Genomic DNA, 24,321 nt, shown 5'->3' on the forward strand with positions numbered 1-24,321 from the left:
GAATTCTTAAGAGTTTTCATTCTGTATAAGTTGAAGAACTCTTGAAAGAGGATGTGGACAGAGAAGATGTGGCTTCAAAGCCCTGGTTCACCCATGAAACCTGTAGGGTGGCCTAGGGCAAGTCTATGATAAAGAGCATGGAAACAGCATTGGGCTGAGTGTTGTTGTTTAGTCGTTTAGTCGTGTCCGACTCTTTGTGACCCCCTGGACCAGAGCACGCCAGGCACTTCTGTCTTCCACTGCCTCCCGCAGTTTAGTCAAACTCATGCTGGTAGCTTCGAGAACACTGTCCCACCATCTCATCCTCTGTCGTCCCCTTCTCCTTGTGCCCTCCATCTTTCCCAACATCAGGGTCTTTTCCAGGGAGTCTTCTCTTCTCATGAGGTGGTCAAAGTATTGGAGTCTCAGCTTCAGGATCTGTCCTTCCAGTGAGCACTCAGGGCTTATTTCCTTCAGAATGGATAGATTTGATCTTCTTGTAGTCCATGGGACTCTCAAGAATCTCCTCCAGCACCAGAATTCAAAAATTGGGCTGAGTAGGGAGATCATTTTTGGAGAAGATGCCACCAGGAGCAGTGTGGAAAAACTTGCCTTTGAGATGGTGGTGGCGATGGTGCTTCTGTTCTTAAGATGCCTGGAGGTTCTGAACTCAGTTGCGCTTTTAATATAAAATGAACAGTTTCTTTCACAGGGAGCTGTGTCTGTTTTGGTGATGCCCAGGGAACACCTCTAAGTTACTGTTACAACACAGCCTCTCAGGTTTTATGGGAGATTTTAAACTGGCGGTTTCCTACCTTCCCAGTGAGGTCTGCCAGGCATCGTCATTAGCATCCTTGCACTGTCAGGGGGGGAAAACTTATCTTCTCCCAGGTATTTGACAGAAAAGGATACTGACAAGCTGAAACAGGTGCAGAGGAGGACGAAGAAGTTGATAAAAGCTCTGGAATCCAAGTATTGTGAGGAACGGTTGAAGGAGCTGAATATGTTTAACCTGGAGAAGAGACTGAGAGGTCACATGATAGCCACCTTCAAATATCTGAAGGGCTGTCACATGGAAGATAGAGCAAGCTTATTTTCTGTGGCTCTGGAAAGTAGCACCCACACAAATGGATTCAAATTACAAGAAAATAGATTCCAGCTAAACATTAGGTAAGTACTGTTCTACAGTGGAATGGATCGCCTTGGAAAGTGGTAGTCTCTCCTTCAACAGAGGTTTTTAAACAGAGGTTGGATGGTCATCTGTCACAGATTCTTTACCTGTAATTCCTGTATTGCAGGAAGCTGAACTAAATCTCCCTTGGTGCATCTCCTAACTTAACAATTCTATGAATTTATTGTTTGTTGGTGGCATGTTTACACTGCTGTTCAGTTGGGTATGTTTTATAGGTTTTTCCCATGGATTTGATAACTTTTTCTGATTTTATATAATTATTATTATTATTATTATTATTATTATTTCCCGTCCACCTGGCTGGGTTTCACCAGCCACTCTGGGCAGCTACCAACAGAATATTAAAAACACGCTAAAACATCAAACATTAAAAACTTCCCTAAACAGGGCTGCCTTCAGATTTCTTCTAAAAGTCAGATAGTTGTTTATTCCCTTGACATCTGATGGGAGGGCATTCCACAGGGTGGGCACTATCGGACTTGCATTCGACCGAACGACTCCTCCGGTCTAGCCTTCCAAATCTCCTCCGACAATGATTAACAACCTGAGCCTTTGATAAGGCTCCAAGCACATTCCCCCATTACGCAGAGTATACAGCAGCATGCGGAAGGATGAGGTAGTATGAGCTACATGGCTAGGTTTTATTTCTAATTACGCAGACAGAAAAGAAACATCCTCTCTCTGTGAAAGCAGAGAGCAACCGAAACAAACAAAGAAACAGGAAACCAGTAAACATCACACCCGTCTCCTGTCTTCCGTGAGACTTCCAACAGTCTGGAATCCCTGGAATGTAAACAGAGTCCTGTGACTCCAACTGTACAGTGGCACAAACAGAAAGTAACAGGCACCACTACCGAGAAGGCCCTCTGCCTGATTGCCTGAAACCTTACATCTCTCAGTGAGGAAAACTCCAGAAGGCCTTCGGAGCTGGACCTCGATGTCTGGGCTGAATGATGGGGGTGGAGACGCTCCTTCAGGTATCCTGGGCCGAGGCCATTTAGGGCTTTAGAGGTCAGCACCAACACTTTGAATTGTGCTTGGAAACGTACTGGGAGCCAATGTAGGTCTTTCAGGACCAGTGTTATATGGTCTCGGCGGCCACTCCCAGTCACCAGTCTAGCATTATGCTTTGTGCATTATGAAATTTGCTTGAGGACTCCTTATGCAATAAGCAACAGATAGATTGAAACAATAATACTATTAGTAACAACAACTTATACGTAGAACCATTGCACATGGCTAGCACTGTACTAGGACAGCCTATCTGAAAATTGCTGGTGGAGGCATATCCTAAATTTAGCATTTTTATTTCCACTAGATATTTTTGAGTCGGCAAAACTACATCAGCTTTATCTTCGGTTAGTTTATCTCTGCTTAGAGCTGCCCTGACTGTAATGAGGTAAGCTGCTCAGGAAACTGAATTCAGAGATACAGTGACAGAAGAAAAGATACGGTTATTGCTTCTAAGCATTGCTTTATCGGCTATCATTATGTCACAACAACACAGCCTTAGCCTGGCTGTTTCTGCTGGCTAAGGTGAGGCTGCAAATTGTTGTTGCTTCTGGATATTGAGGGTATAATCCTGTAAAAAGAAAATCAGTGCTATTGTTGGAGCATCAGTCGAGCCCTTATAACCAATAGCTGGCTGATCCAGATTTGTGTTGTGTTTTGTGTTTGTTTAAAGGAAAAATAAGTAAATTAAATGAGGATTCCTTTGATGCCTCAGATCCAGGTTTGGGGCAAGCACTCTTTTGGTGAGAGAGCCCCAGCAGAGATTTAAAATCATAAAATATGCAGAAAAATAAAGTGTGGAAAAATAGGTTGCTAGACAGTTAAACTATCCCCTTCTAAGTTGCTTCCAAAGTTTCCCTCTTCCCTTAGCAAAGAAAGAGACGACACATTTGGTAAGTTTAAAATGGTTTACTTATAAACCCTTCAAAGGCGCGATTCATGTGCTTTTCCATATAGCAGTAAGAAAAGGTTGCACAGGTAGTAAAACTTGGCTTCGTTACAGTAGTGAAAGTTCCTATATTTTTGGTATAGGAACTCAAGAGATGCTTCTTAGATTCATTTTGCCTGAGCTTGGAACAGGTAGAATGAGGTATAGCAGTAGGTTTTAGTACCTTCTTCCCAAGGTGAGGGAGAGTGACCTAGCTTATTCTATGACATTAACTCCTTCTTGCATTACTTAGACTAAAGAATGTTGATTATATGAAGCTGGTTAGTAAAAGGCAATAAAACTTAGGTTCCAAAGTGGTAAATGTTTCTAAATTATTTGTATAGAAATACAGTGGAACCTCAGTTCCTGAATGCCTCTGTTGTCATACATTTCAGTTTTCGAACACCAAAAACCCGGAAGCAAATGCTTCCATTTTCGAAAATTTTTCGGAATCCGAATGTGTTCTGCTGAGTGCGAGAAGCTCTTGCAACCAATGGGAAACCGTGTCTCAGTTTTCAAACGTTTCGGAAGCTGAATGGGCTTCTGGAATGGATTTTGTTCGAGAACTGAGCTACCACTGTAGAAAGATGGGTCATGAGGTCTGTTTTGGAGCATTCAGCTTAGATCTCACTGGGTTCACATGGTGAAAAATGGGAAGGGTTCCAGGGGTGCCAACTTAAAAAAATATATTGGGGGGGTCAGGCAAGCCTCACCCCACATAATCAATCACAAGACACGTCAAACACACAAACACCAGTTGAATGGCAATGTCCATCAACTTGGGGGGTCCATCAACTTGGGGCCCAGACCCCTCAAATGTTCTGATTTAATAGGGACATCCCAAATTTACAGAAGTTGGCCCAGCTTCTGATACCAATCCAGGCCATGCAGAAGACAGCAAAAGTAAGAGAGGGCAGGGAAGGAGGGGGTGAGCAGGCGGGTGGGCAAGGAAGGCAGAGAGGGGGTTAGCAATGGAGATGAGGGATGGTCCAGGGTGCCCTGAATTTTTCTCACAAAATGTTGGCAGGTATGCCAGCTCCCTCAAATATTTTATTGGAGAGCAAAGGGACCTCAGCCCCTAGGAGTTGGGTCCTATGTGCCCACCCTAGCTCAGATTCCACTGCAAGGGCGGCCAAAACCTGGCTCAGCTGGGACTCATGCGACTGGGTGCCTGAACAGTACAGAGGTGAAGGTAAAGGTAAAGGACCCCTGGACAATTAAGGCCAGTCAAAGGCGACTATGGGGTTGCAGCGCTCATCTCACTTCCAGGCTGAGGGAGCCGGCGTTTGTCCACAGACAGCTTTCTGGGTCATGTGGCAGCATGACTAAACCACTTCTGGTGCAACAGGACACCATGACAGAAACCAGAGCGCAAGGAAACACTGTTTACCTTCCTGCCACAGCAATACCTATTTATCTACTTGCACTGATGTGCTTTCGAACTGCTAGGTTGGCAGGAGCTGGGACAGAGCAACGGGAGCTCACCCCATCGTGGGGATTCGAATTGCCGACCTTCTGATCCGCAAACCCAAGAGGCTCAGTGGTTTAGATCACAACGCCATATCCCCACACCCTTATCTTTTTTAGATGGGCCTACCACGTTCCCTAGGGACACGGGTAGCACCGTGGGTTAAACCACAGAGCCTAGGACTTGCCGATCAGAAGGTGGGCAGTTCAAATCCCCGCAACGGGGTGAGCTCCCATTTCTCTGTCCCTGCTCCTGCCAACCTAGCAGTTTGAAAGCACATCAAAGTGCAAGTAGATAAATAGGTATCACTCCGGCGGGAAGGTAAACGGCGTTTCCATGCGCTGCTCTGATTCACCAGAAGCGGCTTAGTCATGCTGGCCACATGACCCAGAAGCTGTACGCCGGCTCCCTCGGCCTATAGAGTGAGATGAGCGTGCAACCCCAGAGTCGGCCACGACTGAACCTAATGATCAGGGGTCCCTTTACCTTTTACCACATCCCCTGGAGCACATGAACTTCTCAATGATGTCTCCTCCAGGTCCATACTGGTGTTATTATTGGGGATATAACTCCCTGTGGGCACAGAGGGCCTGCACACCAGGTCTCCATCTCCTTGCAGATGCAGGCACCTGCCCTTCATGTGTGTGAACAGAGGAGTGGATGGTGCTCCTCATTTCTAAACCCATATGCGTAGATGACACCTTGGAACAAAAGGACATTTCCCAGAGTTCTTGTAGATGCTCTCCATGTCAGCGAAGACAGAAAAGGCACTTGTTAATCACAGTGACTGTGGCTCTGTGATACATTGCTAATTGTCATGTACGCCGTGTACTACAAGGGGTTCTGATGTAGCATTGTTCTTTATTCAGCCATGTTACTTGGGGTGCAAGGGGGTGGGTTAAAATCTTCCATGCCTCTCCTCCTCCTTACCTTTTTTTTTTGAAAGATGCTATTAAGAGCTACATTTTTTTTTTTTAGCTGTACAGCAACAAAAGCCCCAATGATTAATTTATGTTCAGAAGAAATCCTTGCAATTAGAACAGCTGTCTAAAGAAAGAGAAGCAAATTCTATCTTTTCTCGGGGGCTTTGGGGGAAAGTACCCTCCAAAAAAAGGTCATGGTTTCCTCTTCCCACCCCCAACAACAACAACAACAAAATTCAGAGAGAAATTGTCTAATTAAGTCTCACTGTCAATCTATGGCCAAAAGCCCAAGTCTCTTAGCCACTGAAAACCTGCTGTCTCAGCAACAACTGGTCACATGGGATTGCGCATTCAGCCTGCCATATGTAATGATCCTCCTCCTCTTTTACCCATCCAGTTTTCTGGGGCTTCTCCTCTCACCCCATACCAATTTTAGGGTGCATGACGGAGGAGAGGAAGAGAATGCTTTATTGTGCAAGTCCTCGCCCCTACTTCTGCGGATGGGAAGCATCATCTCCTGCCAAAACAAAGCTGCTCCCCTCCAAACTAAGACCCTTCCTTTGAATCCTCCTTCCACAGCCACACTCAAACCCCAACACCAGATTCTCGTTCTCAGGAGGGACTGGTCGAGCCCCACCAGTCAGATGAATGGAGGAGAAGATGGGTCACATCTCAAAAGGGAGCATTATGAAGTTAGGAAGGGTGGGCTTAGAGATTCTCAGTATTTTAGAGGTGAGCAAGGACATGAGTCAAAGATACAATAAAGGAACCTTCCACCGAGTGCTCTCCAGATGTTAATATGTTATGAACAATGTCCCCAGGCATGAATCATATAATCATAGATGTGCAGAATTAGAAGGGACCATAAAGGTAAAGGTAAAGGTACCCCTGCCCATACGGGCCAGTCTTGACAGACTCTGGGGTTGTGCGCCCATCTCACTTAAGAGGCCAGGGGCCAGCGCTGTCCGGAGACACTTCCGGGTCACGTGGCCAGCGTGACATCGCTGCTCTGGCCAGAGCCAGAGCCGCACAAGGAAACACCGTTTACCTTCCCGCTGGTAAGCGGTCCCTATTTATCTACTTGCACCCGGAGGTGCTTTCGAACTGCTAGGTTGGCAGGCGCTGGGACCGAGCAGCGGGAGCGCACCCCCCCGCAGGGATTCGAACCGCCGACCTTTCGATCGGCAAGCCCTAGGCGCTGAGGCTTTAACCCACAGCGCCACCTGCGTCCCTACAGAAGGGACCATAAGGATCCTCTAATTCAACTCCAATGCAATGCAAGAATTTATTTTGTCCAGTGTGGGGCTTGAACCCAACCACCCCAAGATGAAGAGTCTCATGCTGTGACCTACAACTCCCAGCAGCTCCAGTCAGGATGTCCAATGATCAGGGATGATGGGCGTTCTATTCCAGAACATCTGGGGAAGGGTGCAATAAAGCATAGAATTTAGCAACAGTGGTGCGGTATGTTTAGGACCCCCATGCACATGCACATGCGCGCGCGCACACACACACACACACACACCACAACAACTGTATTAGGTTTCCCTTTAACCTCTCCCCCACCCCTGCCACAACTATTTCATTATCTCTCTAAAGCAGCCAGTGTGGTTTTTTTTTTATTATTATTAAAGCAAATACCCTTGACATTTTCATAATCAAGCGACTACATGACAACTCATTTCCCCCCCTAAAGACTATTAAAGTTAGACAACTTTTACATGTCTGGACCTTAATTGAAGGTCAATGGAGCTTATTAAAAGAGCTGAGTCACTGTGGGGTGGGAAGGGCCTCCTTTTAAAATGAATAATTATTTCCCTTTTCAAAAAAGGAAAAGGAAAAGCCCCACAGATTGATTTCAACGGTCGGTTGCTTGGGAGACTATTTTCGTTCTCAAAGCTGCTGAATCTCAGCTCCTTACAGGGTTTGGGAAATGTCTATTTAGAAATATTTACAACCATAAGCGGGAGGGAGAAAGCATAGACTCAGATAGCTAGTGCTAGTCTTCAAAGCAGCAGCACCTGCCCCCCACAAGCCACAATCTGCCCCCTTGCTCCCCAAGGCTGCCTCAGGCCATCCATTTCCAACAACCCAGCTGCTCTCTTTTCCACTGGGCACCTTGCAACTGCAACACTGTTCTGTAACTGGCAGGTAAGGTACCTACCTGTGTTCTTAGCTCCAGGATTATCAGCCAGCCCTCTGTGACCTATTAAGGAAGCCCATTTGGCTGGGAATCTGTGCAAAAGGCAAGGAGGGCCCCCGCTTCACAGAACACACCAGCATCCCCATCGCAATATGTTGCCCAGAAGCAATTACATATGGAGAAGGACTTTACACAAATTTAATAACATTTTTAGGGCCTTGGCTACAACAACGTTGCCCCAAACCAGCCATGGCTGTGATTGGATAATGAGATTCCTTGCCAAGCCAGGCACACACCTGCCTCCCCATCTCATCCCATCCTCCCCATCTCTTGTTAATCTTTTATCCTCGCCTATCTTGGCACTCTTTTCCTACTTATCTCACTGAAAACAAAGATTGGGCTTGTTATAGTGCCACAGAGGTCACAGATTGTAGCAGGGAAATAGTTTAATTAAGAGATGCCTTGTTTCATCCCAATAGTTTTGTACCACATAATGTAGCTGGGGGTCCCGCCCCCCGAAACAAAATGTTGTTCTACTTGTTGTTATAACTCATCTCTTCCATTTCTCTTACAGTTTGTGGTTATAATCATCTGAACCAATTAATGATGCCTACTTTTTAATGGGAATGAGTGGGATTGAGGTTGTTCCAGGCTTTGCTTTATGTGAAACTAGGGGTGGAAGGATCGGTCAGTTTCATTTCTCTCAGTTTCTCATTATTTACGTCTTCAATTCAGATGTTTTGCAGCTATCTGCATTTTTTTAAAAAAACGAACAAACATGAATATTCATCAGTACTTTAGTGCAAATTTCTCCTAATAAAAACATTTTACATGAAGTTTTGACTAATACACATTTTTTACAAGCAATTTCCACACGTATAATGCATGTTGTTTGTTACTTTCAGTAACAGATTAATTTTTACGCACCTTTTTCCTCTAATATGTGGATTTTTGTAAACACCGTTTGACTGACGAACTGCACAGAACAATTTGGATAAGTGCGAATTGTAAGAGATAGCTGTGTTTCAGTTTACATATTGTTTTGAAAAGTGCAAATTATTGATAATTTGGCTTCAAAGAATTCTGTAGTTTGGAGAGGCTGCTGAGAGATGTTAGGAGATCCCTATTCCACTCCCAGAGCTATAATTTTCACAGTGGTTCAACAGTCAATCCCTCATCCCAGGGAACTCTGGGAATTGTAGCTCCGTGAAGGCAGTAGGGGACTATTTAAAGTAGTATGATACAGTTTTAGAAGTATACTGCAGCTGATGCCTTTCTCTTCCCTCTCTACCTGTCATCTCAATTCCCTTATGATTTCTTAATAGAGAAGAGCAAAGCCTCCTGATGTTTGAATCATTCAACACACCAATATTGCCTAGATCAGGTAGTCAATAAATAAGGTAAAGGTAAAGGTACCCCTGCCCGTACGGGCCAGTCTTGACAGACTCTGGGGTTGTGCGCCCATCTCACTCAAGAGGCCAGGGGCCAGCGCTGTCCGGAGACACTTCCGGGTCACGTGGCCAGCGTGACAAAGCTGCATCTGGCGAGCCAGCGCAGCACACGGAAACGCCGTTTACCTTCCCACCAGTAAGCGGTCCCTATTTATCTACTTGCACCCGGAGGTGCTTTCGAACTGCTAGGTTGGCAGGCGCTGGGACCGAGCAGCGGGAGCGCACCCCGCCGCGGGGATTCGAACCGCCGACCTTTCGATCGGCAAGCCCTAGGCGCTGAGGCTTTTACCCACAGCGCCACCCGCGTCCCAGTCAATAAATAATGATCAGTAAAAAAGTAATGACATAGACAACTTGGGAGAAATTAAATAGTCCTGCAAGGAGCACAATGCAAAATGGAACCATCAGCCAGAGCAGATAGCTCAGTCCATAGAGCATGAGACTCAATTTCAGGGTCATGGGTTTGAGCTCACGTTGGGCAAAAAGATTCCTGCACTGCAGTGGGTTGGACTAGATGGCACTTGTGGTCCCTTCTAATTCTCTAGTTCTGTGAAAACAGCCCTACCTCTGTGATGAGTGACATAGAGCTGTGCATGTAGACCAGCAAAAATGAAGTTAGGTGGCTAGCTTTTCCTGCACAACAATAGGGCCAGGCTTTTGTTAAAATTCTGTACTCAAGAGGCAAAATAAATTCTGCACCAAGACTAGTAGATTCCTGTGACCTATATAAATTCCACAATGTAAGCCTATTAGTATAATCCCTCTTCTTTTACACCATTCACCCGTCAATTTGTATTCTGCTGGATAAATTATTCAGAGTCCATCCGTCGTCATTGTCCCCGCCATTTCTGGGAAAGCACAAGGAGTGATGGAGAGCTCTGATGGCTTTGGCTTCTGACTTCAGCAGGTGCACTGCACAGACACTTGCAACCATATTGGTGGGAGAGATTGATAGTTGCTTTCAAGTCTCCCACTTAATGGGTAGGTTTAAAAGACACCTCCAGATGGAAACCTCAGAAATCCCAGCCTCAGAGTGCTGGCATCTGCTTTTTTACACCAACTAGGGGTGTATGGGGTGCCAAGGGAAGGTTAGTACCTCTGGTGGGGAAAATGTTGTGCTTCTTTTGGGATAGTTTGTCCACCTTGGGTCCCCAAACTACACTTAGCTCCTAGAAGCTGTCGTCATGTGACAGTAGCCACTGTTAGAATTCCTGCATCACGATGGCAGTCATGGGATTGTTGTCTTTCACATGACGGTATATGTTTTGACTCCACAGAGTGGGAAGTGACGGAGACAGGATGTTTGTGTTCCTGTGTTCCGTGAAGTGGGACTATTGTCCTTTGTCCTTTTTCTCTTTGCTGTCTGATGCTAGAGAGAGAGGGAGCCATGTTGCAGTGCTCTGTGTGTGTTTATATGTAAATAAAGTAGATTAGCCAAAATGCTGAGTTGCTGAGGTCTGTCACGAAAAGCTGTGAAGTCTCTGTGGATCCCTAAGTGTGCCAGTGTCGGTTGGCATCGGTCACTGTGATGTTCGGGCTGAAGAAAGCTTATGAAGCTCCCAAACGATCGACCAGGAGAGAGGGAACATGCCAGTCGGGCATGTGTCTCTGCCAGGGTCCTACTCGAGTGTAGGCTGAACTCCTGACAGCCACACCATGGGAACAGCTTCGATTGGCCAGCCAAATGAGGGGAGGGTAGCTGATGGGTCTCAAACCCTCAGTGACCCCCCCCCCATATGAAAAGAGAGACTCTAGCAAATTGAGCGGACAAAACCCATAGTGGGTCCAATGGTCAAGAAGGCAGTTTCTGCATGCGTTATGGGGAGAAATGAGGGACAGATGGGGCTCATCAACTTGTGAAGACAGCCCATCTGGAAGAAGCAAAATTCTGATCCCAAACCTCTGCAATCCTGAGGCTGAAGATTGGGTTGTAGCATTCAGTATACAGGAAACAGGGATGGGATGAAAATAATTTTGGCTTCAGTGTGAATTTACCTAATTTGCACCTCCCAAAGCAATGTGTGAACCTAAGTGCATCTATCATTCAAAGCTGGAATTCTTCCAAATTGAACAATGCAGTGCTCTTACCAGAAAAATGTGCGGAAATGTACATGAAGTGTGCATAACAATGCAAATATTGGTGAAAATATATGCATATTACCTAAAATTGCTAGCAAAAATGTTTAGAGCAGGCAAAACTGCCTTCAGAAACAAGTATAATAGAAGTGTGCCTCAAAATGCTGAGAATTCCCCCCTCCCCCCCCCAAAAAAAACCTACTGCTACTACAGTTCAGTGACAAACTGAACTTTAAGGCTGGAAAAATGAGAAACTGTGAGAAAGCAAATTTGACAGATTTGTTCCAGCTGTAACAGTCATTTCTGAATGCTCCTTCATGTTAAAAACAAACAAAAATTTCTCTCAAGTAAGGGGGTGAAGTGGGGGGAGCCCAATACATTAAGAAGACGAATTCTAGCCCAGCTTGCTCCCTGCTGTCCCAGTTATCTGCTGGCAGAGAGCTTTTGATCTAGGAGGAACATGCCCTCTTTGTCACCCTGCCCTGCAGCCTGATGTGATCAGGGTAGTGCCATATCATTGCTGCATCCTTCTGCTGCATGTGCAGTTCAGGCCCAAGATTTGCAGCACATGATGCGTCACTTCAGCTGGGGACTAGGGGGACAAAACCCTTTCATCATTTTGTTTGCTATTTGTGTATTCAGTTCCATCTTGGTCAGCACAGGACCTGTCAGGGAGCCAACAAGGAGAGCAGGTCACTCACAGATCAGAGGAAAAGAGTGAAACACTTGGCCAACTTACAATTAGTTTCTTTATTAAGGAAAGCAGAACAAAGAACACACAGAGACTTCTAAAGGTTGCTCCTGTCTTAGGGAAGCTGTCGTCTGGACTGGCTTGTAGCTCCCACTTCACCCCCTAGCCATCTGTGTAGGTCCCTCCCTCTGTCTACGGCAAGCCCCAAGGGACCATCTCTGTGTCAACCAGGCAGAGGGCCTTCTCGGTAGTGGCGCCTGCCCTGTGGAATGCCCTCCCACCAGATGTCAAGGAAATAAACAACTCTTTGACTTTTAGAAGACACCTGAAGGCAGCCCTGTTTAGGGAATTTTTTAATATTTGATGTTTTATCGTGTTTTTAATACTCTGTTGGGAGCTGCCCAGAGTGGCTGGGGAAACCCAGCTAGATGGGAGGGGTATAAATAAATTACTACTACTACTACAGCCCTTCCCTATCATGTGAGTAGGTGAGTAGGGTTTTACATGCCATTTCCTTGATGGTGATCAGCTTTCCTTTGCAACAAAAGAAATATTTCCCCTTTCCATCACCTCAAAAAGGATCAATTGTTGTTGTTGCTCCTGTTACAGGGAAAGTATACTTGGCCTGGATAGCTCTGTTGGTTAGAGTGGGGTGCTGATAACACCAAGGTTGCAGGTTCGATTCCCATATGGGATAGCTACATATTCCTGCATTACAGGGGATTGGACTGGAGTATCCTTGGGGTCCCTTTCAACTCTACAATTCTATGATTCTATGTTTCAGTCTTTCATTGTGTTATTGTTGTTGTTACCATATTTTCCGCTCTATAGGACGCACCTAGTTTTAGAAGGGGAGAACAAGAAAAAAAAATCTCTCCCTCCCTGCGCAGCACCCCTTCAGTGAAGCAGCAGGAGAAACGGAGCCCCTTCCATTTCTTCTGCCGCTTCGCTGAAGGGGCGCTGCACAGAGAGGGAAAGCTGCGCAGCGCCTCTCCTGGCTTCAGGTGGCTATCCCTGAAGCCAGGAGAGTCTTGCTCTCCAGGCTTCAGTGAAAGCAATGCAAAGCCTCTGGAGCATGGCAGGAGTGCTACCGCTGCACTTCGGAGGCTTTGAGTTGCTTTCGCTGAAGCCATGGAGCCTGCATTCACTCCATAAGATGCACACACATTTCCCCTTAATTTTTAGAGGGGGGGAAAGTGTGTCTTATAGAGCGAAAAATACGGTGTGTGTGTGTGCGTGCACGATCCATTGTTCAGCATGAGGATGTTGAACCTGCTGAGAACAAGCTGGTACCCATAAGTGTGGGCACTGCATTTTATGGATGTGAAATTTCTCATTTATCACCCACACTTTGGGTAGCAGACCTCCAGGCCCTGCCTCCTTAGTGGCTTCTCTCTAAAAGATGCACATCTAAATGAAGTGGGATGAAAATTGGGATGCAAATTCTGGGGAACAGGTTTTGTTTGCCCATGAGGATGTTGCAATTCCTGCCTTGCTTACCTTGCCAAGTTGTCCATATGCTACCCAGATACCTTCAAGCAATTCTTTCTCCCCCCCCCCCATAGCCATCTTCATTTTCTCGGTTACAAAGCCAAATCAGGATTCGAGAAGAAAGGGGAAGGTAGGCAAGGGAGGAAATAGTAGCTCCTTTTCAAGGCATGGTGAACAGATAATTTCTTTCCAGCTCTGTTCCAGCTCAGTTTCGTGGCCCAAGTCAAGATTTAGGCTGTAGTTCACACATGAATGTACATCCCTTGATCATTCACTTGCAATGGAAGGTGTAAAACAGAGGTGGGAAGCTGTCACCCTCGAGTTGAGCTCCAGCCCCCATCAGCCCCAGCCAACATGAGCAATGGTCAGGTATGATGGGAGTTGTGGTCCAGACGTAGGTTTGCCACTCCTTGTTTAAACTAAGTACATTGAAGAGATTGAGTTAGATCAGACTGTTACTCACACACTTAGTCCCCACAGAAACAAATGAGAAACTAAGAGTGACTAAGGCTGCAGTTAGCACCCACTTACTTGGAGTCAGTCTCATTGTGAATCTAGACTGGGACTTGGGAGCAAACACAAGAAATTTAGGACTGGTCTCTGAGTTACTTCCATGTTACAGACATATGTACTTTCCTTTACATCAACTTTGTTGGAGTGGTCACGTTGTGTGGATGCCTGATTATCGTCTTCCAAAGCAACTACTCTATTCCGAACTTTAAAATGGTAAGCATAATGCTGGTGGTCAACAAAAGAAGTTCAAAGACTCTCTCAAGGCAAATCTTTAAAAAAGGAATATAAACACCGACAACTGGGAAACACTGGCCTGTGAGCGCTCCAAATGGAGAACAGCCTTTACCAAAGGTGTTATGGGTTTTGAAGACGCTCAAACCCAAGACAAAAGGGAGAAACACTCTAAGAGGAAGGCACGCTTGGCAAAACCCTCACTATGATCAACTCCCATCTGGAAACCTATGTCCCCACTGTGGAAGGACATGTGGATTTTGACCTCCACAGTCACTTATGGACTCACTTTTAAAACTGTGTTTATGGAAGACAATCTTACTTGGCTACAAGTGATTGCCAAAGAAGAAGAAGACTTTCCTTTACACTGACAGTCAGAAAAGGAGGTGGCACCAGTTCATGAGCAAAGTTGCATTCCTGTGCATACTTACTTGGGAACAAGTCCCACTAAACCCAGTGTCCCACTAAACTCAGAATTCATCCTATATTTCCTTTCCCATGCTGTCATTTTATAGCTTTGTTTTTATAGCGCTTTCTACCTCATGTGTTTTGCCTGACAATTTCTGTGCAGCACAAAAATGGGAGAAGAGAGCTTTGCTGTGCCAAAACTTTTCCACAACTCAATTTGATCAATAGAGCTGATTAAATATGAAGATAATGGATATGACAGTTAGACCACAGCTATAAGATCCTGCATTTCAATTTCAAACTCTGCTGAGACCCAAATGAAACAGTGGAATGGCATCATATATCAAAGTTAACAAAGCTACCATAAATTTAAAAAAGTAAAAAGCCACCTGTGCTATATTCCATAACTAAGCTGGTGTGGTCGCAAGGAGAAAAAGAATTGGATGTCATCAGTATACTGGTGACACTAAACCCCAAACTCTGAATGACCTCTCCCAGCAGTTTCATGTAAACGTCAAATAACATGGGCAACAGAACAGAACCCTGAGGGACCCACAATACCCCCCCCAGTATTACCTTCAATACTCCCCCAGTCAAACAATACTCCCCCAGTCAAACAATACTCCCCCAGTATCACCTTCAGGGTTTGCCCCTTTAGGAAGGAACAGACTCCATTTAAAGCCTTCAAGTCCCATCCCACAAAGGCAGCCCAGAAGGATACCATGGTTGATAGTACTGCAAGCCTCTGTAAGGATAGATTTTGGCTAGATTTTCCACTTTTGCTCTATTGTTTGCATGCGATAGGATTCATTGGGTGAGAATGCATAGCTAAGTTGAGAAGGTGACCTTGTTCCTTACCTTCATAGTCCTCATCAACCTTGTTTGCCTACATTGCTTTTTCCCCCTATCGGCTATAATGATGCACATATTTTGTTCAGTAGCTTAACTGACATTCATGGAAGCTTGTAAACAAAATCATGAATGTCACTGCAGCCAGATTGAATGGCAATGAGGGTCAACTGAAGTCATAAACACTGAGCCAAGGAAGAAGATGGTTCTGGGTACAGAGACAACATCAAAATACCATGGATGTTTGGGGAAGCCTTTCCTGGTAATTTGCTCCAGCGGGTCTAGTGTACGGCTTTGGAACTGAACAGTGAAATGGGGGGTTATTTGGCACAGCATGCTGGATCTGTGGGGGATCCAACAACCTCTATGATGCTAAGAAGCTGTGATATTTTGAAGAAGAAGGGGAGAGACTCTTAAATAACGTCCATGAGAATCTCCTGCAAATTACGTAAATGTAGCCCAAAGAGAAAAATGTGTCAGCAAGTTGTATTGCTTTTCGTTCTACACAAAAGACCAAAGAATTGTAAAACCATTCTAATTCCCATGGATGCAACTCAGCTTCATTAAACTCATAGTGGGATCTGTATCATTGACCTCAATGGATTACAGCCCACCTAATGAAACTTTACTATTTTTATTATTGTGTAAGGAGAAGCTTAATGGCAATGTGTCTTTTCCACCAACATCGATACACCTGACAATTTCCAAAAAGCAAGGTTCCATATGTAAATCACAATCCTTCAATCTAGTTTATTCAGCAGAGAAGACGGCAACCTGCTGGGGGACCCAGAGTGCTGTGCCGTGGCTTAAAAAACCAATTTAAAGATCCTTTGCAAATGCCTCTCTCTCACCAGGTACTTGGGGAGGGGGAGACACTTTTTTCATCTCTTGGTGCTCGCTGTCCTTAAAATCTCAGGAAAGCTCTCTCTGCTCTGCTTGGGAAAATAAGACAGAGATAGAAAGCTCCTGGATTCCCATACAGCGACTCTTTGAACTACAGTGAAGGACTTTCTTTGGGTAGTTAATCAAGTCAGGCAAATTCACATTTCTTGCCTTTCTGGATCTGAGCAGATAAAGAGATTTTGTGTGTGCATAGTTTGTGTGCCTGGTTTTTGTTTTTGTTTAAAGACCCTGGAAGACCTGAACTGGGTCATTTCTCTCTGTCAAAACAGCAGTCCTATATTGGTAGAAGAGGCTTTTCTCTCCTTAGCCTTTGGATATGTGGGCAAAAGCAATCTATTTAATCAATGTAGACTCTGGATATATATTCTACATATGTATACAGTGTTATGTGTTTGGGGGTACCCCTAAATTCCTGGATCCAGTAAATAGAATTTAATCAAACATCCTGAACCCCTGGATCCAGCAAGGGTTAAAATATAAGCTAGGCTAGTTTTCTTGGGAGAAAAGCAATGACAAACCTAGACAGCATCTTAAAAAGTAGAGACATCACCTTGCCAACAAAGGTCCGTATAGTTAAAGCTATGGTTTTGCCAGTAGTGATGTATGGAAGTGAGAGCTGGACCATCAAGAAGGCTGATCGCCGAATAATTGATGTTTTTGAATTCTGGTGCTGGAGGAGACTCTTGAGACTCCCATGGACTGCAAGAAGATCAAACCTATCCATTCTGAAGGAAATCAGCCCTGAGTGCTCACTGGAAGGACGGATCCTGAAGCTGAGGCTCCAATACTTTGGCCACCTCATGAGAAGAGAAGACTCCCTGGAAAAGACCCTGATGTTGGGAAAGATGGAGGGCACAAGAAGAAGGGGACAACAGAGGCTGAGATGGTTGGATAGTGTCTTTGAAGCTACCAGCATGAGTTTGACCAAACTGCGGGAGGCAGTGGAAGACAGAGGTGACTTGCGTGCTCTGGTCCAGGGGGTCACGAAGAGTCGGACACGACTAAATGACTAAACAACAATATCAAGTTTCCTGAGAGATGAGCCATTAAGAAAACAAAAGGAAGTTGATGAGCTATTAGGAAAACCAAAGAACTAGGGCTCTGTGCCAGATGGCAAAAGGGAGGGGCCCCTCCTCTAGCTCTGACATAGGAGACAAAGCCAAAGTTTGAAGCAGAGTTTCAGAGTTGCCTGTGATGTGATGTGACCTAGTGGGGAAAGGTTGCAGGTTGTAAAAGGCAGAGCATGGCGTTAGCTTTCTGCTGTGACCCAAGGCTGTAGTTATGGGACAAATAAGACCCTTTGGGATGTTAATGCTATGAACCCCTTCTCAGGTTGTATATATCTGCAAATAAACCATATATCACAAAAGACACCGCAGTCTCCACTGTGCCTCATTTACCCACGAACCCTGAGTAAAGTGCATGGAATCTCGCACCACTCAGAGATTGGGGTGGTATGCAAGATTATTTATTTTATTATACTGCTATCCAATCTGGTAAGGTAGCCCACCTACATAGCAGAAGGAAAATCCTGATCCTAAACCACTGCTGCCTTGTGGGATATCTTCAGGAGAAGAAAAGGCTAAGCAGCAAACCCCACACAAATCCAGGATGGTGCCTTGTATGCCTACAGCTTGCAGCCAAGCTGGTGCCAAACATATTGCTCTGCTTGCCTTTGGACCACAACAGCCAGGCCAAGAGGTCTTGTCATCTGGGCAGCCCAAGACCTCCATACACATTGCCCAGGCTCATGCCCTGGAGTGGTGACTTGGGTGCTGCTAACACAGCAGTTCAACTTCACCCCCAGAGGCACACTCCATTGCCTGTTGAGACGGACAGATGCCAACAAAAACTGATATCCAGTTTACATGCCCCCCAAGTTATCTGTTACCCAATAACTGAACCAGGATTGTGCACACCATACATTTAAAGCACCTTTAAATAATCCTGGAATTCAGGGTGGTGTGAGGAGTGGCTTACTGTACAGGTAACAAGTCCACATCTGCTTTGTTTCTCCAGTACTGATCATTCCTAGGCTATCTGTTGGGGTGTGCGGTGACCATAAGGTCATGTATGTTGCTTAGCAGTGATGTCCGCTCAGGAAGGCAGCATGTAAAGATTGCCATGAGGCCCAGGAGTCCTGGTGGAGATCATTTGCCATGGAAACAAAAACAGCCTCTGTACTAACACCTTGGGGGAGCACCAATAGATGTTATATCATGGTGATGAAAGTGGGTATTGTTGTAGTTTAGTCGTTTAGTTGTGTCCGACTCTTCGTGACCCCCTGGACCAGAGCACACCAGGCACTCCTGTCTTCCACTGCCTCCCGCAGTTTGGTCAAACTCATGCTGGTAGCTTCGAGAACACTGTCCCACCATCTCGTCCTCTGTCGTCCCCTTCTCCTTGTGCCCTCCATCTTTCCCAACATCAGGGTCTTTTCCAGGGAGTCTTCTCTTCTCACGAGGTGGCCAAAGTCTTGGAGCCTCAGCTTCACGATTTGTCCTTCCAGTGAGCACTCAGGGCTGATTTCCTTCAGAATGGATAGGTTTGATCTTCTTGCAGTCCATGGGACTCTCAAGAGTCTCCTCCAGCATCATAATTCAAAAGCATCAATTCTTTGGTGATCAGCCTTCTTTATGGTCCAATAATTAATAGGTATTAATTATTTCCTCCCTCCACAAAGCTGTGATTAAGGAAGTGATGGGAGAGAGGTCCCCTCTGTCCATTTCTCTGCTCGAAACACACACTCCCAGCTACTTCCGACCATGGAGAAAAGATATGGGTCAGGTGAAGAGGAAAGGGTTAAGCAGCCACCTCTGCCACTGTGCCACTCAAAGCTCCACAGCTTCTGAGACTGCATCTGCTTAACAAATAATAATCAGGAGAAAGACAGGTGCCATTGTGTGTCTGAGCTAGTTTGATTGTCACACCAAGGCTCACAGTAAACCAACCAAAAGGATTTCTTCTCTTGCCGTGCAATTTAGTAAAAAAATATTTTTATATATATAAAAAATCTCCAATGCCAATGCTTGAAAGAAACCCTTACTTCTAAAGTAGGTCACCACTTTTCAATGACCTTTACAGGCTTCATAGGAGCAACTCATTCAGTCCCAGGGAGGAAAAATCAAGGCAGTTCTGGGGGGGGGGGGATTTAGATTTTATTTTATTCTGCACACTCTTTTTGAGATTTGTGTATACTTACTAATGCATTTATTAATTTATTTATGCAGGTATTTCTGTAGGACCAAATCATGAAACATATTATACCGTATTTATTATTTATTATTTATTATGACGATAAGTTGCATCGACAAAGGAATAATCTGTGGGTTGCAGTTAAGCATCAAGGCTATCTATAGACCATGTGGACATTCTAAAGCTATTTTTATTTCATCTCCCTTGAATATTTCTAATGATCTGTGCACAATGACAAGATGACCAGACAGCAGAAGATTTATGAGCTCATACTGGTGCTACAAGCCCAGACTTGTCATATAATGGATTTTTTCCCCCTCGCACATAAATGTTCTTGGAATATATTTATGGAACTTGTCCATAATAAATCAAGGAACTGTTGCCTGATTAAATAAATTAACAGAGCAATCCTATTAGGGTGGTGATAGTGAGAATCCATGGTGAAGCTATCACTCCATCCTATGCACTAGCTCAGACATAGGCAAACTCAGCCCTCCAGATGTTTGGGGACTACAACTTCCATGATCCCTAGCTAACTGGACCAGTGGTCAGGGATGGTGGGAATTGTGGTCCCAAAACATCTGGAGGGCTGAGCTTGCCTATGCCTGCCCCAGCTATTCATTGCAGATGAGACAGGAGGCATAGGTTGGATTATTCTTCTCCCTCCACTCCTGCCTTTTCTGTTTCTTTGTTTTTTAAATTCCCCCTGCATTGACACCAGTTATGGGGTATTAACCATACCACCTGGGACGCGGGTAGCGCTGTGGGTTAAACCACAGAGCCTAGGACTTGCTGATCAGAAGGTCGGCGGTTTGAATCCTGGCAACGGGGTGAGCTCCTGTTGCTCGGTCCCTGCTCCTGCCAACCTAGCAGTTTGAAAGCACGTCAAAGTGCAAGTAGATAAATAGGTACCGCTCCGGCGGGAAGGTAAACGGTGTTTCCGTGCGCTGCTCTGGTTCCCCAGAAGCAGCTTAGTCATGCTGGCCACTTGACCCGGAAGCTGTACGCCAGTTCCCTCGGCCAGTAAAGCGAGATGAGAGCCGCAACCCCAGAGTCGGTCACGACTGGACCTAATGGTCAGGGGTCCCTTTACCTTTACCTTTAACTATACCACCTGCAGGGCTAGCACAGTTGTCAAATCTTTGGAGAGGGGCATGTCAAGTGAACAAAGCAAGTTTGAATCTTATGTATCCAAACTTGCCCTAATATAACCCTCCCACCTCCCACCAATGGTCCATCTATATTTCACTATATGTCACAGTGCTGTCCGACAAGGAATGCCCTGCGTGAGGAATAAACTCTTCATTGTCAAGAGTACACTTACAAGTTAGGGAAATGCATATCCATCAATCCTAGGTCCCTGCGCAACTCTTAGGTGTGCACCCAATGAGGCAGTTGCAGCAGCAGAGAGGCCCTGCCCCTGAACTCAGCTTATGTAGTTCCTCTACATGTGCTGTGCGCAAGCAGGAGAAGACTGCTTCTGTGTGCAACCTCCTTTTGCTCCTCCCTCCTCAATTCTTGCCTGGTCCTGGGAGACAGTATACCAGGAGAGGTGGGGGCAGGAGGAGGAGGTGTGTAAGTCTTTGACTCTACACCTGCCTGACCTATCTTTCCTTCCTCCTGCTGTGCCTGTTCTTCACTCTCCAATCCCACAGCTTCTCCTGCCTCTGACTCTCATCTCCTGGCTGTCCCAGGCTCCTCCAGTTCACTGATCCCTTCCTCCAAGGCAGTCTCCAGCCCTCCTCCCAGTGCCAATCAGTGCCTCAGGGTCCAACCAGTCCCTAACAAATCCTAGGGCAGAGGTCAGCAAACTAAGGCCCGCGGGCTGTACCTGGCCCTCAGGAGTGGTTTAAGCGGCCTCCAAGCTGTCCCTGAACCCTGCCACCCAGTCGACAAGTCCCCACGCACTGCGCTAAACCAACGCAACGCAGCTCAGGGACTCACTTCCGCTGCACTGGCGAGGCTTCCTGGCAGCTGCAGGAAGCTCCTGCAGCCAATAGGGAGCTGCAGACGCCTCCTTTGCACTGGAAACAGCATCTGCGCATGCACGCACGCACGCAGACGCCTCCTCCGTGCTGGAAATAGCGTCTGTGCATGTGCATGTGCACACAGGCGCCTCCTCCGCAGCAGAATTAGCATCTGCAAATGTGTGTGCATGTGCGTGTGTGTGATCCAGCCCACAGAGAGAGATCTCTGGGGGAGTGGACCGGCCCAGGCTCCGTAAGCTTTGCTAACTCCTATCCTAGGGGCTCCTCTGGGGTGTAGATGCCATCTATGGGACTCGGGTGGCGCTGTGGTCTAAACCACTGAGCCTCTTGGGCTTGCTGATCAGAAGGTCAGTTGTTCGAATCCCCATGATGGGGTGAGCTCCCATTTCTCTGTCCCAGCTCCTGCCAACCTAGCAGTTCAAAAGCATGCCAGTGCAAGTAGATAAATAGGTACCGCTGCAGCGGGAAGGTAAACAATGCTTCCATGCACTCTGGTTTACGTCACAATGTTCCATTGTGCCAGAAACGGTTTAGTCATGCTGGCCACATGACCTGAAATGCTGTCTGTGGACAAACGCTGGCTCCCTTGGCCTGAAAGCAAGATGAGCGCCTCAACCCCATAGTTGCCTTTGACTGGAGTTAACTGCCCAGTGGTCTTTTACCTTTACCTTTTAGATGCCATCTTATGAGTGGAGCTGTTCTCTGCCAGCAGAATGGCACTCATGCCACTTTCTACAGCCTCTGAGGATTGCATCCTAAGTTGATTCATCATGCAGATTTCAAATGATTAATAAGTTGGAGATGCACATGGATCTAAATATATATTCACATTCACTCATTCAGAATGGTCCCATGATTCTAGCCATGAGGTGTAGTCATTTTACCTGTGTGAGTGTGCATTTTGCCAGAGTGGTGGAAGACGATTCATTAAAATCTCGACTGCCAAACGAAATAATTGAGAAAGAGAAAATGCCTATGAAGACCAAACCCAGCTGATTCGTCTAAAAATAAATCAGTGATGGATCAATGGAAATTAATTATGGGATGCACAGAAGAATCTTCCCCTTGTACAAGCCGTCTTCAAAAGAAGGAACTGTTGTTGTTTCTGATTGTATGCCTGCAGACCTAAAGGATAGGCTCACCCCTTATATGCCCAACAAATCACTGCACTCTGCAGGAGAAGGCCTCCCGCAGATAGCATCTCACCAGGAAGTCCATTCCATATGATGGAGAAATCAGGGGAGGAATTCAGCACTGCACTTCAGTTAGTAAAGCTTGAAGATGTGGACAATGTGCTTGGATCGGTCAGAACAGCCACTTGTGCGCTGCACCCTTGCCCTTTATGGCTGATAAGAACTGCCAGCTAGGCCAGGGAGGTGATTAATGCCTCCCTGCGAGAGGAAGTGGTTTCTGCCTGCGTGAAGGAGGCAGTGCTAAAACCATTCCTCAGCAAACCCTCCCTGGATTTGAAAACTCTAAGTCAGGGTTTCTCAAACTTTGGTCTCCAGCTGTTTTTGGACTACACTTCCCAGCATCCCTGACCACTGGTCCTGCTAGCTAGGGACGATGGAAGTTGTAGTCCAAAAACAGCTAGAGACCCAAGTTTGGGAAACCCTGCTCTAAGTAATTACCAGTCAGTTGCCAATCTCCCCTTCTTGGGCGAGGTTCTTAAGTGGGTGGTTATGGATGAGATCCAGGTGCTCTTGGAGGAAACTGATTTTCTAGATTCATTTGTTTGCCCTGTATGGTGAGCTCTGTCAGGAGAGAGACAGGAGAAATGTGTCCTTGTTAATTCTCCTCAACCTCTCTGCAGCTTTCGATACCATTGACCATGGTATCCTTCTGGAGTGGCTGTCTAAGTTAGGGGTGTGTAACACCACTTTTGTACTGTTCCACAATCCCATCAGATATGTCTAAAACAGGCATCCCCAAACTCAATCCTCCAGCTGTTTTGGGACTACAACTCCCGTCATCCCTAGCTAACAGGACCAGTGGTCAGGGATGATGGGAACTGTAGTCCCAAAACACCTGGAGGGCTGAGTTTGGAGGTGCCTGGTCTATAAGTACCCCCCTGCTGGTATCCCCTCCAACAGTATGGTGAAAGTGTAGAATTTATGTAAGACAACCTCTGTGGTGTTAAGATCTGAAACTGCTTTTATGTATGTTTTTATTGTTAAATCACTTCAGGATGTTTCATGGAAAGTGATTTAGAAATGAAATGAGATGTAAATGCACAAGAGTATATTTGAACATTCATCCCTATGTACAAATTGAACATGGCATTATTAGTTCCCAGTATTTTGATTCAAAACTTTGCTAGGCATCTTGCTTGCATCTACCGACCTGTGAATCACATCAATAGACTGTGGATTCACATCACAATACAGTATAAGCAGCAATTTAAGTTCGATTACTTGAAATGTCTACATTAGATACTACCAAGGTTCAGACACCTAACTGGGCCATGATTCAATTTGCATAGAGAAGAAGCAGGTAACAGGCAAATAATTTTCCCCTGAACCACACACCTGATGGACAATGCAAAACTATGCAATCTCAGAGGCGTCCAACACAGTGCTGTGTTGAATGGTTCAGTCTGCCATGTTGATTCAAGATGAAGTCCAACTGTTTCCAAACAGAGATCAAAACCCGCTCCTCCATTTTAGGAACTGCCATGCCAAATAGAGTGCCAGTATATCCAAATCAGTGCAGTGGGGAATAGTTCGATCTGTCAACTTCATTCAAACTGGCGTTCAGTAGTTTCCAAACACAGACCGAAACCTGCTGCTCCATCTCTGGAACTGTCGTGCCAAATTGGGCAAAAGAGGTGTCCATATTGGTGTAGTTTGGGACATTTTAGTCTACTACCTTGATTCACGAC

At 45.8% G+C, this 24,321-nt stretch overlaps 1 protein-coding gene and 2 long non-coding RNA genes across 4 annotated transcripts in view; 2 read left to right on the forward strand and 1 right to left on the reverse strand.

Annotated features, from left to right (window-relative positions):
* CPLX1 (complexin 1) overlaps positions 1-24,321 on the reverse strand; it is a 161,578-nt gene that overhangs the window by 68,893 nt on the left and 68,364 nt on the right. The window lies entirely within an intron of this gene.
* Positions 1-24,321, forward strand: part of LOC307206628 — a 92,642-nt gene that overhangs the window by 4,245 nt on the left and 64,076 nt on the right. The window lies entirely within an intron of this gene.
* On the forward strand, positions 8,965-10,535 carry LOC307206122. Its single transcript, XR_013834278.1, has 2 exons — positions 8,965-9,050; positions 9,426-10,535. It is a non-coding gene; the product is annotated as an uncharacterized lncRNA (long non-coding RNA).

This window comes from Podarcis cretensis, assembly GCF_951804945.1.
Source record: "Podarcis cretensis genome assembly, chromosome: 17".
In the NCBI taxonomy this organism is placed as follows: Eukaryota; Metazoa; Chordata; class Lepidosauria; order Squamata; family Lacertidae; genus Podarcis; species Podarcis cretensis.